Genomic DNA, 16,497 nt, shown 5'->3' with positions numbered 1-16,497 from the left:
ATAATGTATATATATATATATATATATATATATATATATATATATATATATACCTTCTGTATCGTTATATATCCGTATAGGTACAGTAAATGGGTATATAGATATGTTTGTGCCTGTGTATGTAAATAAAGGTACACATACACACATAAAAGCATATATGTGTGCATGTACGTGCAAGGGAACCTTTTCAATTCATACAATAGCTTTAGTCAAAGTATTATATACAGAGGAAATGTTTAGGATGTCCTTGTCAGGGTAAACTAGATTTTGTTTTTTTACTGATTCTATAATTCATACTATATGACTTCTGCTGTTTTTACTACTATATACGTAAGGTTTCTTGTTCTACTACATGCTTACATTGGAATCGTTTGCAATCATCCTTAAGGTGCCCTATACCAAACAAAGCTCATTAATATTCATTCAGCAGAATGATGTTTAATACCTTATGAGGTGACTATTAGTAACATATGTTTGTTTTTTTCTGAGAACATCCAGGGCCTCCTAAATTCTAAAATGAGTAATGGGATATTATTTCATACAGTACAATTTTTTACAATTCACATTATAGCACAGCAGAGAGTTGGCAACAGCAAAGCTGAATAGACGGCCATTCTAAAAGCGTCTCTCAGGAGAGAAATTGACATAATATGTGTATTGTTTTCTGCTTGATAGTATTTTGTTGTTTCTTTCATGTAAACATAAAATTCAACCTGAGGGTATCAGCCATGTTTTTTTTTCTCCCTTAGTCTTTATGATGTGTATTAGCTTTCTAACCATGTGTGCCACGTTGGCAGGGGTTATTGTTGTAATTCGAAATCAACACGGAATAGACTATCTATCTGCAACGAAAACACAAATTGGGCTATATTGGGAATACCTGCATAAAAAAGGAAACTTCCTGCATAAAAAAAATAATTAAAACAAAAAAAAATGACACTTTAGACACTCTGACTCATACGGAGGAATTTATCGGCCATTTTAACAACACACTCCTCCAAAAAATATATACATAGAAATAAATAGCGCATTATATTTTTATAAGGAGTATAATAATGTCAACATAGACTTATATCTTGATTCCTTATATAATTAGCTGGTCTACACATTAAACCTTTTCACTATTAAATTGCCTTGAAAGTTAATGAAGCTACATATATCATTTTAACACTTGTGCCAGCTATACAAAAATGATTTTGTTTTGGCCTGTATCCTTCTGGTGTGTAATTAATTATAATTCTTATTAATTAAACAAAGCAAGGCCTTATTTTTATTCCACTTACGTGATGGGAACCCTAAGTAAGAAGTGGTTTTGTATGTTATTTTACCTCACACAATTTGGTAGACGACAGTATTAGGCCGAGCTAAAATACCCAGGCTGCGATACTAGTATTTTACTGTGTAAACCAATATTGTTCTTAGATGAAACCGCCTGGTGAAAAAATAACAACATTCAAAGGGCTTCTGGGTTTTTCGGGATATAATTTGTTTTATAGACACTGTAAATGAATGATAAGGAAGACAGCATTGATTGTGTTTACTCATAAGTACAGTAGTACTTGTAAAATATTATTATCACGATAGTGTTTATATTTCATACATTATGTTTTACATGTTGCCTGATACATTTAAGGTTAATTGTGAACTCCACCATTTGAGTGCCAAAAGACAGAACCGGATTTTCTGTAAAACCCCTCTAAGGTGCTTGTTTACAGAGCAACTATTTAAGGGTCCCACGTTTATTATTGTTTCCCGAGGAGTGAAAGGGTGCTTAAAATATTCATACTTAGGGGTGGTTATATGATGTGAATCGGGTCCTGTCCTAACATGGTCGCTATTCTGGCCTGCATAGGGTGAAATGTTCTTGTGAAAACTGGGTATCATTATTATTCATTCTTTTTTCACATAGATTAAAAAAATTGCTTTGACAAAAAAAAAATGGAAAAAAAAGAAAAAAATATAAATATATATATTCATAAGTATTTTTGATGCTGGGTCTCCAGGGAGCATCTTGTACTGTCACTGCTTTTTGTACTAAATCTTCAAATATTGTCTACTGTGTAAGGCAGATCAGTTTCTTATCATGCGAAGGCCATTTCGTTTCTAAGGGTACAAGTGACTGAACGCATGCATACCCCCCCTCCGCGACATCCATTGTCTCATGCATACCTCTGATTTTAAAAGTGAAAGATATATTAACCTATGTAGAGACATACCAGATGTTGCAGTGAATTTAGCTAAAAAAAAAAAAACTGTTAGCCATGTACAGTATTTAAAATAGGCCTATTTTGATGTGCTGCCTATTTAAATAAAAAAAATACAAAAATACAGAGAACACATTTTGAAGGCCTCAGTTACAAGTGGCAGAGCTTTCTGTGTATAATTTGTCTAAATAATTTGTCTAATAAAAATGTTTTCTAAATGTTGTCTGTCATTGATTTAAAGTGATTTCCCGTATGAAGGCACAGTTAAAGTAGATCTGTCACGTATCCAAAGCAACCATGTTATGTGCATACAATAAACTTCTATAATGGTGTGTGCATACATACAAACATACATGCATGTTAAGTTATCCCCTATTGTTAAATTGCTTATCGTTGGTGCATTGTAAAGCTGGAGTGAGAAGAAAGCACATGGAATTGATGAGATACTGTATGCTAGGATTTCCATTTTATTCCACAGATCTTGGTTCCCTGAAGAAGAAAAAAAAACACAGTTCCTTGGTTTTAAACTAAATTAAAAAATAATTAAATTAAAAAACAAAATCTACAAACTATAGTAAGTGTTAATACATTTCCTTAGTTATGCTAAAAGCTGTGAGGGCAACAGTTCGGTTCCTCCACTGTAAAGATGCAATCAAACCCCTCCAAGAATTCCTGTCCCAACCTGCGGAGGGCAGTAGGAGAAGTCATTGGTGGTCAAATTAATGGAGAAAGGAGATCTGCTCAAGACATCTTGGGGAAGCAAATCAAAACATGCTTATTTTTGTAACAACGGGTTTCATTACACATGGCAATAATTGTTGCATTTTATTAATCAATATTATTGAGTGAAACGTCTATGTAAAACAGCATCACTGATTTGTTCCTTTAATTTGTGAGATTTGTTTATTTCATCTCACCAACTGAATGATGCCTTATGCTGGCAGAGGGCAGCCCTACATTTTCTAGACAGTTCCCCTTCAATCACATTCACCAGTAACGCAACTCTACTGCAAATTCTCTTGAGAATCCTCCCTTTAATGAATAATCCCCAATATCATAATAGCACATTGAGGGTTCTAATACCAATCTGCCTACACTGATTGGTGGTTGTGCAAATGGGGTGACCATCCTCTTCAACTGCTTGCATTGATTTGTAAGGTGTGGGTTGGATTAGTATGCAAACTGTTAACCATTGTTGCTGTAAAACATGCATAATATACATTTATACATTATACATAATACATAATTTATAGTAACCTGAAAAAGGGATAACAATTCTTAAAAATTAACACTACAGGTCTTTTTATTAGAAAACTTCTCTTAAGAAAATTGCAGAAATTGAATCAATGCCAGTCAACCCATGCTTATTCATAGACCAGGTATTACTATTATTTTTTATTGTTTTATAGAGTTCGCAGTTAAGTTGTGTTACTGGTGAATGTCATTAAAGGGGATGTCTTGCTACAATTTTCATTTATGAGTACCACTTAACTGTCTGGAAAATGTAAGGCTGCTGCCTGCCAGCATAATGCATAATTCAGTTGGTGAAATGAAATAAATAAATCTCGCATGTTAAAAGGAATGATTGAGACCATGTTGCATGGACCCCAGTGCATTTTACTACATGGACTTGGTCCATGCATTGTTTAGCTATTGAAGTTAGAAAATTACAATTCTCTCCTAACCTAGCTCCCTCTACTGAAAATACGGAGCATTTAGCACACTTGCCAACGCTCAGAAACACGTGCATTCCACTGTCAACAGGAACACAGAATAGACAACCCATATATATATGTATAGTGTTGATATTTAAATGTGGTAGTATATATTTGACTTCTAGCACATCAGCCTTGTAAAAAGAGATCTTTATTGCACAGGACATTGCAGGAACACCTGGGTACTCCTGCAGGCTGCTCGTTATACAAGTGGCACCACTTTAATATGAGGAAGGAAGCCACAAACATGAAAGTCAGTTGCAAGTAGCTTTGTAAAGGTATATATAGCTCAAGGAAGTTTTTTTCTGTTTTTATTTTGGTTTGTTTTCTGTTTTTGCTTTAATACAAAAAAGAAAAGATTTTTAAAAAAAGGAAAAGCACAGGTAAACCTAAACATAGCATACTGGTTGGGGAATAAATGAATGTCATTTGGACAACATCAAAACATATCTGTGATAAAACCAAAAGATATCATAAGCTAGTTATGGTTCAGCAAGAAATCTCAGAAAAAGATATTGAAATGCGGCTATGGGAGAAATCCTAAAAAAAAAAAAAAATCCTGTTCTAATTCCCTCAGCATGTTTCGCAGATGATTAGAAAAAGGCAAATAGACAAATATCAATACATTTTTGGATCCCTCCCTCAAAGAGCCTATTCTTTATCTGATCTGGACATTCAGGAGTATCCATTGTTGGATTATGACTTGTTCTCACGGTTATTGATAATGCCTTTCAGAAAAAGCATAAACCCAAGATTAATTCTAAAATTAACTTGTTAGATTTCATATCAATTTAACATTTTGTATTTACATAAGAAAGTCATTTAATAGCTTCTTGATAATTGAAGTAATTCATAATTACAACTCCTATTTTTGTCTAACTAAAAATAAACTCCCTTTTATTCTTGATGCTTAATAGACCTAAATGTTCTTCATTAGTTAAACTTTCACAAATATATTCCTGTGTTGCGTCAAACTTTATTCTGTTTTATCGGAAGTGTTTCTGTTTTCTTTTTCTAAGAGATAATAGGTTAAATTTTTGCTCTTAAATTAGTGAATATAATCTGATCACATGGCCCTATTAGTAACCAGCAGAACATGGAGTGTTGTGACTGCCATCAACCACCTGGATATGTCAAAGAGTAGACTTGTTAAGAGTAGTTATGCAAAGTTGTTCGGCAAGGGTCTTCTTCATAAAACATCTGCTGGCCCCCGAGTCTATGATGGTGGCAATGGAGGTTTAATAATTGATCCACTGTGAGTGAGGATCAAAGGTGAGGAGAGCCACCTTTAGTAGATGAGTTCAGGCATCTCAGATCTTCTTAGCATCAGATAAAGGGCCACAGGCCAGACCAATCTGCATCTGTTTTTCTGCTGAAGGAGAAATTGGTGGGGTGCTAGTAGGCAACTAATGGAGGTTTGTTCCATTTACTACGAAATTCTGAGGTGGGGTGGATCATCAAAGAGTATGTACTTAGCATGGCTGAATTCAGAGCAGAGGTTCAGGATGACACTGTTGGCATGGAGTAAATGATGCGCCTATATTTGGGGTTCACTTGTGAGGAGCCAGATAAGAGTATGTACTTTGAGCTGATCAATGACGCAGGTTCTGGGTTGCAATGAAAACAAAATCTGGCAGCAAGTACGGTATGGTAGGGAGATCTGTCTCAAGAAAAAGGTTCAGGCAGAGGTACTTTGGGTTCAGAAGCTGCCACTGCCCCCTCAACCTGTCATTCGTGTATTTGATGCTGCATGTGAGTATGGCTAGTGTGTAGGTCCTGAACGGTCCTACAGTGTGACAATCTGTCAATTGAGGGCCAAATTGGCATCCGCTATTCCTGAGGGTTCCATGGTAGGCTTGTTTGTTCTGTAAGAGTCTACTCATGTTTTACGATGAGGAACCCTAATGTAGGTATGAACACTCTTGCTGACACGGAACACACCATGAGAGACCTGGAATGATAACAGGGCGCTCTTGTGGGTAGCTGTAAGCAGAGAGCAATACACAAGAAGCCAAAGAGGAAATGTATACACAGCCAGGGTCAGGGTACCAGAGTTCACAAACACACATATAACACAGCCAGGGTCAGGATATCAGTGGTCCTGGATATTGTATTTCACAGCCAGAGTCAGGGTACCAGAGGTTACGTGTAATCGTATAACACAGCCACAATCAGGATACCAGAAGTCACGGATAATGTATTTCACAGGCAGGGCAGGGTACCAGGGTAATGCAGGAACAATCAAGGTCAGAAACACACACAATAGCAGAGGGCTCAGGAGAATGCTGAGAAGCAAGAACATCTGAGAGGCGGAACCCGCATATTTGCGCTGTACACGGCGGGTAGAAGAGAAAGGGGATGGTGGTGGTGAGCCCTAATTCCCGGAGGTAAGTGCTTGACTTAAACTTGATCTATGAAGGCAATATTGTATCACCTCATAAAACTGTAATGCTTCTAATTCTTTTTGGACTTTTTCGAACAATATCTTTTTAATTCTTGGATACCTTTCTGTGGCAGCTTAATTGTAAACATAATTTTCATTTAATTGTTGAAAACATTGAAAACATAGAAACATAAAACATTATATGGCTGAAAAGGTATTTCATCAACGCTTGATGCTATAACTGCAATAGTTTCACTTCAAGCTAGTTTAAAAAGTGTCCGTTTTTACAGTGCATAAGATATTTTTGTTTTTCAGACTGTGTAATATGTCTAAAATGTCTGTTACATGACTGTGCCTGCTTCAAAGTGTTTCAGTTCCTTTTTTCATTGTGTTGAAGTGGTTATGGCCCACTGAATCGATGACAGGCCGAAAAACAAAGGAAACAGTTATGACTGACATCTTTGGAAAAACTCGGAGAGTTAAAATGTCTAAGCATAACTTGAAAAGCCGCAGATTGACTTTCCAACCACGCAAATTAAAATAGAAGTATATATATTCATATATTAAAAAGATGATGGTTCAAGGACAAATGGAATCTAAATACAATAGTGTCATCTTTCTTTGTATTTCTTTCTATACGTACACCTTATTGTTCAATGAGTCTCAGCAGGAAAAAAGCTTAGTATTATACTGAACACCCCCTGCCCCGGCTTCCCAATGAGTTGGAAGATCAGCTCTGTGTTACATGCAGTGGGGAAGCTGCCCTTTGACCTTCAACAAACCAGCTCCTGCTGTGATAGACTCATTCATACTACAGGCACTAACAAAGGCTAGAACAGGTCTGTTGTTAGTGTGCTGAGAGGCTGCTGACAGAACATAAAAATAGTGCCTTCTACTCTGTACGACACCAGAATTATGAATCAGAGATCATAATTACCATAGATTATGGCAGCCTATTTAAAGAGTGGGTTGCAAGTCACTGTAATTTCTCTTCCAATTAAATTTTCCATGAAAAAATAAAATCAGTATTATAATGAAGTTTTTAGACATTATTTATATTGTTACTGAGATGGTTTAAAACCTTTTTTTAAAAAATATTTCAAGATAACCTCTGTCACTTATTGTTATTTTTATAGACAGCACTTTTTATCTAAAAGCAAGATGTAAGAATACGATTTGTATCAGATTTCAGCACCCATGGTGCCCATATTAACCTGATTATTTACAGCCACTGGCATGTTTTTGAGGATGCTTATTCTAATATATCTGAATTTATTTCCTCTCCTCATATGTTATACTGATGGGATTGAATGATTAATAATTACTTCAGAGATAAAAAAAAAAAAAACAAGTCCCAAGTACCTTACTCTTTATGTACATAATTTCCAGGAGGAGGTGGGGTTCAACGGGGTCACGTAACATTGCATTGCATGACCTTGTTGTAGTAGTGCTTTGAAAACAGTTTAAGGCTTCACCAGGTTGAGTTGTGTTTGTGTCTGGGTATGTTAGTGTTTGTGGTAGTGTGAGTGTCTGGGTGTGTGGGTATGTTAGTGTGTGGGGAGGTATGTTAGTGTTGAGTGTCTGACAGAGCACACGGCTGGAAAGCCCTCAGACAAGGCAAATGTAGCCAGGCAAGCAGGTGTCAGAACCAGAAAGACAAATCAATGCCGAATTGGAATCTAGAAGCAGAGTCAGAACAAGCCGGGTCAATACCAGGAGATCACAAATAATAGACAAATCAGGAGCCAAGAGGAAGGTCAGGACTAGTCGGGTCAAAATGGGTAGAATCCAACAGGGAACAGCACAGGGCCAGGGAGCAGAGAAACAGCAAAGCTGAATATACTACAATGCAAAGGTTTGGAATAATGGGTTCAACGGGTGTTTAAGGGGAGGGTTGCACCCAGGTAACCAGATGCAGCTGGTCAGTTTGTTAGCATACTGTGATATGACAGGTGACCTCTAGAGACTGCAACAGATATGGCACACAATAAATACAGAGTCTGGGCTGACAGAGTGGAATCCTGACACATGTTAAAAACGGGGTATTGATTCCCTGGAGGAGGATATCATCTCGCCTCTTTATAAGTCAATAGAAAGACCTTACCTTGAATAGACATGCACTTCTGGGCACTGGTCCTTAAAAAGGACATTATGGAACTAGAAAAGGTACAAACAAAGACCACAAAATTAATGTCTTAGTTATGAAAAGAGACGAAAAATGTTGCTTCTATATACATCAACATAAAGAGCTCTCCAGTGACTTGTTCATTAACAGAAATGTCCAAAGAAGCAGAGGTCATCCTCTCAGACTGGAGTGAAGATTTAATATACAACAAAGGAAGGAATCATTTACAGTAAGGACAATAAAGGTAGGGAATTCACTGCCAAGAAAGGTGGTGTGATGGTGCAATAGATGCCTTCAAAAGGGGTCTGGATATTTTTTTTGATACAAAAAAATAGCTTAATTGAGGGTTTTTTTTCCTTCTTTTGGTTCAAAACTAGAAAGGATAGGTAGAAGGGTTGCACTTGATGAACTTATGTCTTTTTTCAACCTAAATAATTATGTTACTCTGTTTTCACCTCGGAGGTATGGCTTTTTGGTGCAATTCTTCCATGAAGACCACTTCTAACAACCCTCTCACTACCATACATGGGTTACCAGGGTCTCACTGTTTTTGCCAATGCTGAGCTGATGCTACTTTTATACATCTTCAGAATGCAAAGGGAAGTAAGCATGATGTGCCTTTTATCTACTGCACTAAGGTTCCTTGACCGACCACTGCATCTGCAGTCCTCAACATTGCCCATTCCTTTGTGCTTCTTTGAAAGAGCTTGGACAGAGCATTTGGAAACTCCTGCCTGCATTAAAATTTCTGCCTGGGAGAGACCTTATTGATACAGTAAAACTACAGTGTCTTGTTGCTGTCTTGAGCAACATCACCTTGTTAGTGAGTGTGGCTGTTTCTGTTTCAGTTAATGAATGTGTTTCAACCTGCATATTAAATTGATGATCATTAGCACCTGTTTGGTATAATTGTTTATTCAGATACCTACATGTCTATTTTGAAAGCATTCCTTCTTTACAGCATTTTTTTATACCTATCTAAAACTTTTGCACAATATTATACATTTTTAAATTTTAATCCATCCCACAGGACAAGGATCGAGGGAGAAGTCAGGGAGATGGTGGTGAGGGAGAGGCACGGTATGCCTTCCTTAAGGATTTTTGTGACATATTTTTAGAGGTCAACTTGGTTAATAGGGGTCCTGTGGACCCATTTTTCATTTGTTCTGTAATTTAATTATTTAGGTTTCTTATTTTAATATAGGATAAGAGGGGCTGGGAACTCAACTGGCAAGCATCTGACAACCATTTAAGTTCAAATTGCATACGTGTCACTGTATTGTGTGCATGTGCTATTGGCTTTAGTGAATTTCCTATTGGTAGGAATTTGCTGCTGTTTTTGCCAACTTTCAAAGACTTGTTTGTTGAAACACCCTTGTTGCATGATTTTTGTTGGGGAGACTAGGATGAAAATTAAAGACTGTATGTCCAAATGTACAGTGGCAGGAAGAAGTAAGTGAATTCATTGTCCCATAATAATGGCAAGCTGTCTATGACTTTAGGAAGCAAATGAGCCCTAAATCATGATGCTTTCTCCCTTTTAACTCCATATGCTGTGCTGCTTGTTCTTCCCAAACAATTCAACCTTAGTTTCATCGGTGTTCCACAATACAAACGAGCAGGTGCACATCAGCAGTCAGCACAGTAAAAATAAAATAACCTTAGTCCTGTCTATGGACAGCAACCTTTTCTTTGGAGTAAGCACGTGGGTACGAAACGCATCAAGCGTGAAGTCTGTCCCTGCAGAAGCTTTTTGCCACAGTTGCTGTCCAAGGACGCCAATAAAGTTTTTTCCATTTTTGTTTTACTTTGCTGATTGCTGTACTCATTTCCGTTCCTCCCAGATGTGCACCTGCTCATTTGAATTGTGGAACTCTGATATCGGACTTGGAGTGTGTTCTGGAGTGTTGTGGCACCCGGAGGAACGCTATATAGACATTTGGGGTGGCTGGAGCGTGGCCATTATCATTGTGAGTTTGGAATTAGTTTCATCGGTCCCTTTTTTTTTTTTTTTTTTTAAGGATTCTTTATTTATATTTTCAGATTAGTGTATACATGGTACATATAATTACCTGTTCAACTGTTGTCCCCTTTCCCCTTTGGTTAATTGCCTTTTATATAGATTTATGCAGGAAGTGCACTCACAAGTCACTTCTGAACTCCCTGTGGTTGCAAGGTGAATTTTGTGAGTTGGAACCTAGTTTTGCAATTAGAAGACAACTCGCAGGTTAATGAATGGACAAGTTCCCTGCTCTTTTCTTGCATATAGTCAACTGTATGCCAGTTGAGGGCAGGAGTTATTATTATTATTATTATTATTATTATTATTATTTTGCCATCACTTGCACCTGCCTCTTCTTGTTCTTCTGTCTTCTTTCTTCACCTGGTTCTTCCCAGTATCAGCTCTATTATCTAGGTACTTCCACAAAAGAGACAGAGCCTCTGCCCATCATTTGTTCCATCGATTGGAAAAACTGGGTTAGAGTCTGTCCCCATGGTGCGCGGTGTGGCTCAATGTGTTGTATTATGGAATTGTGTGCATTCCTGCTATTCTCCTACAAAGTTTTAATGGACAAGTCTGCTATGAATTTAAAATGGACTAGCTAAATTGGTAGTTAATGCATAGATGAAAAAATATTTTGATTTACATTTTGCGTCTATTCGTACGCTAATTACCAACATCGCAAAAGTCTATATCTCTATGTCAAATGTGTAGAGATGTAGGTAGACCACTGTTGCCTATTGTATGGTTGTGATGTTACTCATGCCCACTTTGCTGTGACAGTGTATATTTTTGTGCTGTTGTGCGCTGTTTTTGAAACTGTTTAAAATGTCAAAAATGTCAAAAATACAATAAAAATTTTGAATTTAAAAAAAAAAAGAGATGTAGGTAGAAATAGAAGACTTTACATCTAAACATGTTTCTCCTTCTTCTGTTGGGTAAAATGCAGCTGTATCATTTTTATATAACAGGTATATAACAATTTCACTGAAAATGCTCATAAATTGAAAACTCACAGCCAAGGTCTGCTCTTAAGTTAAAACGTGGAAACGCATTGCTACTATAATACCACTAGATGGTGCTGTGGCATTTTTTTACAAGCTCCAGTACTCTGACTCTGTGTTGCCATATAAAAGTGTAAAATAACTCTCAGAAAGATACATATACATAATAGATGCCACATAAGTCTTAAAAAATAATAACTTACAGAGTTGTAGTCTAAAAGGAAAATTGCGAACTTGCAATATGGAAAATAAGAAGCAGGTAGTGTTTTGCCCCTAATTAGCAACATTGTGTTCTTTGTATATAAGGGATTAACAAAAAAAACGCACATATGAACCGTAGTAAAATGTATTATGATGAAGGGCTGGAAGAAGAGGAAAGGTGGGTAGAAATATTTACATATGCAAGAGGGGAATTAATTTAGGAGGAGAAATGTTAGCACAAGAGGTCATAGTCTGAAATTAATGGATCAAAGGGTTAAATGTAACGTAAGAAAGTTTTACTTTAGTGAGAAAGTGGTAGATGAGTGGAATAGCTTCCCTGCAAGAGTGGCAAATATTAAAACAGGGAAAGAATTTAAACACATACGTGATAGATATAAGGTAATCCTCAAAAGAAAATAAGACCAAAGACCACAGAAGGCTTATCGTGTTCACAGAAGAAACATTGGGCAGACTAGATGAGCTGAAAGGTTGTAATTTGCAGACAATTTTTCTGTTTACACATCACAACACCTGTTTGAAAATTTAGAAGTTTTAAAAGTCTGTAAAGATAGGATTAAAGACACAAAGGTCATATTTCTATTAAACCACTTTAATAATCTGTAGAATAACGGCTAGAAAACTTCAAGGTATTTCTTTTATAAGGAAATGTAACTTTTGCATTTTTTTTAAAAGGAAATCATGCAATATACTTTTAAAGCACCAGATGGCGCTGCGGTATCAAATGACTAATCGGCAGCAACATTATCAACTTTAGAAAGCACATTCTTGAGCGTTTATTTGCATAAATAGTTCATAGTTAAATGAAAATCAAATTCTTATAGTTACTAATAAATGGTATAGTGAAAAGAAATAAATAAAAAAGATTAAAAAGTTCACAAAGTTTAAATATTGCAATTAATGTATTACAATGCTGCAAGCTTTGGCATATACATACAGTGTGTGTGTATATATATATACATACATATATATATATATATATATATATATATATATATATATATATACACACCCAAAACTAGATAATGATAGATAAACCTGAAAATATTTAAATCCCATCAGACACATACAGATAAATACAACAGATAGTGGAGAAACTTCTAATAAAAGTGAATTAAGTTTCTCTTTTTTCAGTTCAGTGTCATATGTTCCTCTGAAAGCATGCTGCTTGCAGTACTTCATAAACTCCACAAACTAGATCTTCAAATGCTTTATCTAAAAAATAAATCCCTATGTAAAATGTGCTTAGATATACTTTGGGAAAAGTCTTCAGCATTATCTGTAGCTGTAGCTGGCAGCTCACATCTGATAAGTTGGATTTGTGCACCTCAGCCAACTGGCTAACAAAGGGTGGCATCATCTCTAACTAGTTTTTACATAAAACAGCTTTCCAGAAGCCCCTAAGTGATGTGCATGTCCCTGCTGATTGTATATGCGCAGCCATACGCTATACTCTTACGCTCTCCCAGCATGTAAGGGTTTAGGGACACCTCAAACTCTTAATAAGTAATAAAATGTATCATTTCTAGTTAAAATAAACTGATACTGTCCCAATGCTACAATAATATATATTTTTTTTATATTTATGTGCGCTCATCCAACTCTTTTGTTTTTATTGATTTATGCAGTGTTTTTTGTTTGTAATTTAATGATATGAGTATGTTATAATACTGACTATATCTAAGTAGTGTCCCTTTCTGAAGTATAAAGTGTACAGATTTTTATTTCCAGGGAGACAGGCCAAGGATTTTGTGCTATGCAGACTGAATAATGTTGGAAGCCAACATCATGTCACATTTTGTGTGGAGTTTCCAAAGACTAATCCAAGCATGACGAAAGGGACACAGACTGCCTTTGTGTTTGGGACACACCTACAATATTCAACCTGTTGTTTGTATAGGGACAGCCATGGGACACCAGTACCAAGCAGGGTGACTGCAGACCTAGGAGCTGCAAGAAGACACTGAGCCAGGCGCCACAGGATCCAAGTTATGTTATATTCAGGAATAATTATATATATATATTTTTTTTTTATTATTATTATTTTTTTTTTTTTTAATAACTTGGAAAGGCCATTTTTCTATAATCATAAATTTATGGGGTGGATTTTCAATCATGACTTCGCAATAATGGCTATTAACCATAACTACACTAGATGGATTCACAATTTACTGGCCACTCAGTTTAGTATTCACTTATTATTATTATTATTATTATTATACAGGTCTGATATTTTAATACATGTAGACTGGACAAAAGTGGGGAATTATTTATTGCTAAAAAAAAATAGTTTAAATTTGATATCAACCTCAGGTTTGTGGTTTCAAGAACACTGGGTCATGGAGGGCAAAATAAAGTTGAATTTGCAGCGCATGTTATTCAACAAGGAGTGTAAATAAATTATTAGTATAAAAAAGGTAGAAAATTAACTAGAGGACGGAAGATAATTGAGCCCAAATATGGCAATCCCAAAGCCCAATTTGGCATGCTCACGGAGGTGGTTCTCTGTTGGGTCATATAATGTGATGTTACGTGACCCTGCAGAAGTAGTGCTGACCTAAAGACAGGCTCGGGTTCCATGCAAGGCAAATGGGTATCTATGACTTAGAGTAAGTATGTGTTACGGCTTGCTGCGTTAGTGTTTGTATGTGTGTGTTAATTACTCTGAGGGGGGTGGGGCCATTTGACCTTACAAATCACCTGGGCCAGAAGGTGCCACACTGCTAATACACTACTTGCTATATCTTGTTTATCCATTGTACAGGGCTCTGGAATATAAATGAATTATTGATAATAATAATAATAATAATATTTAAGGACCAGTTGCAGATTTACATCAAATTTGCAGATTTTACAAACCAAATGACAAGCTCATCAAATAATAACAGCCAAAAGAAATGTGTTTATGCAAGTGTTATAAATGTAGAAACAAAATAATGAAATAATCTTACAGATTTCTCTACATTTAGCCTTTCAATCGGACCACTATTGCCTTCAGGATACAACAATGTCTAAATTAACGCAATCACCAATACAACCAAATTTACCCAGGATTGTTTCCTCTTTTAGATGTAAGAGTGAAGTACGGAACAAACCTCAGGCATACAATTAGATGTTCCCTGGGTCCTGGCAGTGGTTTCTCTGAACTCTAGTGAGTAAGGGCTGTATTTGGATTACCTTATGAGTTTTTTTTTTCTCCTACTGAAAAGTCTAGCAATAAAAAGGAGGGGACTATATTTACTATAGCAAATCTCTTAACTACTGGCAACTTATTCCAACTGTGGTTAACTCCCTTTGAACTCTGTCCCATGAAAGATACAGACAGCTGTATTTGCTCTCATTTTATAATTTTGAGTTTGTTTTTGTCCTGAACTATAGCCCCTTTAAGAGGAAACCAATCTCCTGTTCAGCCATATAATCATATTTGTTGATATGGCTGCTGATATGCGTCTGGCTCAGTCTTAGCTTATGTGTTTGAATGGAGTGTCCACTTGTGACTAAGAATGGGAATCAGTTGCATAGCTCTATTTTGTTAAAATGTCATGGTATGTGGATCTAAATGCCAGTGTTCGATGAGCAAAAGTTAAATGTATTAATCTTATACTTAGTGGGTTGAAGGCCCAGACTGAGGGTGGTTTGTGGCCACCATCTACATCCATGTGACCACAATATACAGTAGTTTTACATCAGCCACTTACATGTTAGTGGTTTAGCTATAGCTGCTTGAGCAGATTTAAATGTAGGTGGGAGTCTTAAGTGGCATGTTCTCTCCTAAGCCGACAAAATCAGTTGCTAGTCAATGTCTCAACTTGACTCCTCAGCACTTAGTGGGCATTTTGGTGAGATCAAAGATCTTAGTAAAAGTGTGACGCATTGCCTACCATAGAGTGTTGAGGCTTTGACATTGTGTCTATGCTCACTCCACAAAGAAGATGGACAGAAGAGGGGACATACCCCAAAAGAATGGTATGCCTGGAGGGCAGTTGGGTTCTGGTGTAAAGGAATGCAGTCACCATAGCAACCAAAAAAATATTTGTGCTAATTGCTCTACTTTTAACACTTTGAACTAGAATTGCTCTCCATACCTAAAGTCTGTTGTCAGAATATCATGTACGGTTTCCCCATGGTTTGATGCTAAACATTCAATGGAACGAAACTAGAAATGTTGGGAAAAAAAACATTACCATCTATGTCTGTGGTCTTAAAATCAATAAAGCTACATATAGAATGATACAACAGATAAAGTGTTGAAATAATTGTTGAAATAATTTTCTTGAATAAAATTGGAACTCATTTCTCATTGGTCAGGATATTCAGGATTGCTTTACACCTACCCCATGTATGTTTTAATTCACTGACTGTATTATTCTCTACCATAGCTGCGGGGAGGCTGTCCCTTCTATCTATCATCCAACCAACTTCCTTATATTACATCCACGCCTCTGATCCTCTGGTTTTAGACAATGTGCTGGGATCTTCTTTGGAATATACCTTCCTCTTGAACTTTGTAGAATCCCTTTATATATTTAAATGTTTCTTTCATATCCTCTTTTTTCTCCCCTCTAAGCTAAAAATGTTGAGATCCTTTGTTTTTCCCTGAGTATTTTTATCCTTCAAACCATTCAGCATTTTAGTTGTAAGCACGCCTTTTATTGCCTAAACCATGAGTTGAGGTAAACCCAAACACAGGGCCGGCCCTACAATGGAGCAGAGTTGGGCAATTGCCCCAGGCGGCACTTTTGAAGAGGCGGCACTTTGCCGCCCCAAGCGCTTTTTTTTTTTTGAAGTGGAGGAGCTAGAGGGCTCGCAGAAGAGAGGGGCGCAAACCACTCAGCGCCCCTCTCT

This window comes from Spea bombifrons, chromosome 1 (assembly GCF_027358695.1).
Source record: "Spea bombifrons isolate aSpeBom1 chromosome 1, aSpeBom1.2.pri, whole genome shotgun sequence".
Lineage (NCBI taxonomy): Eukaryota > Metazoa > Chordata > Amphibia > Anura > Pelobatidae > Spea > Spea bombifrons.
This window is presented reverse-complemented; position numbering follows the sequence as displayed.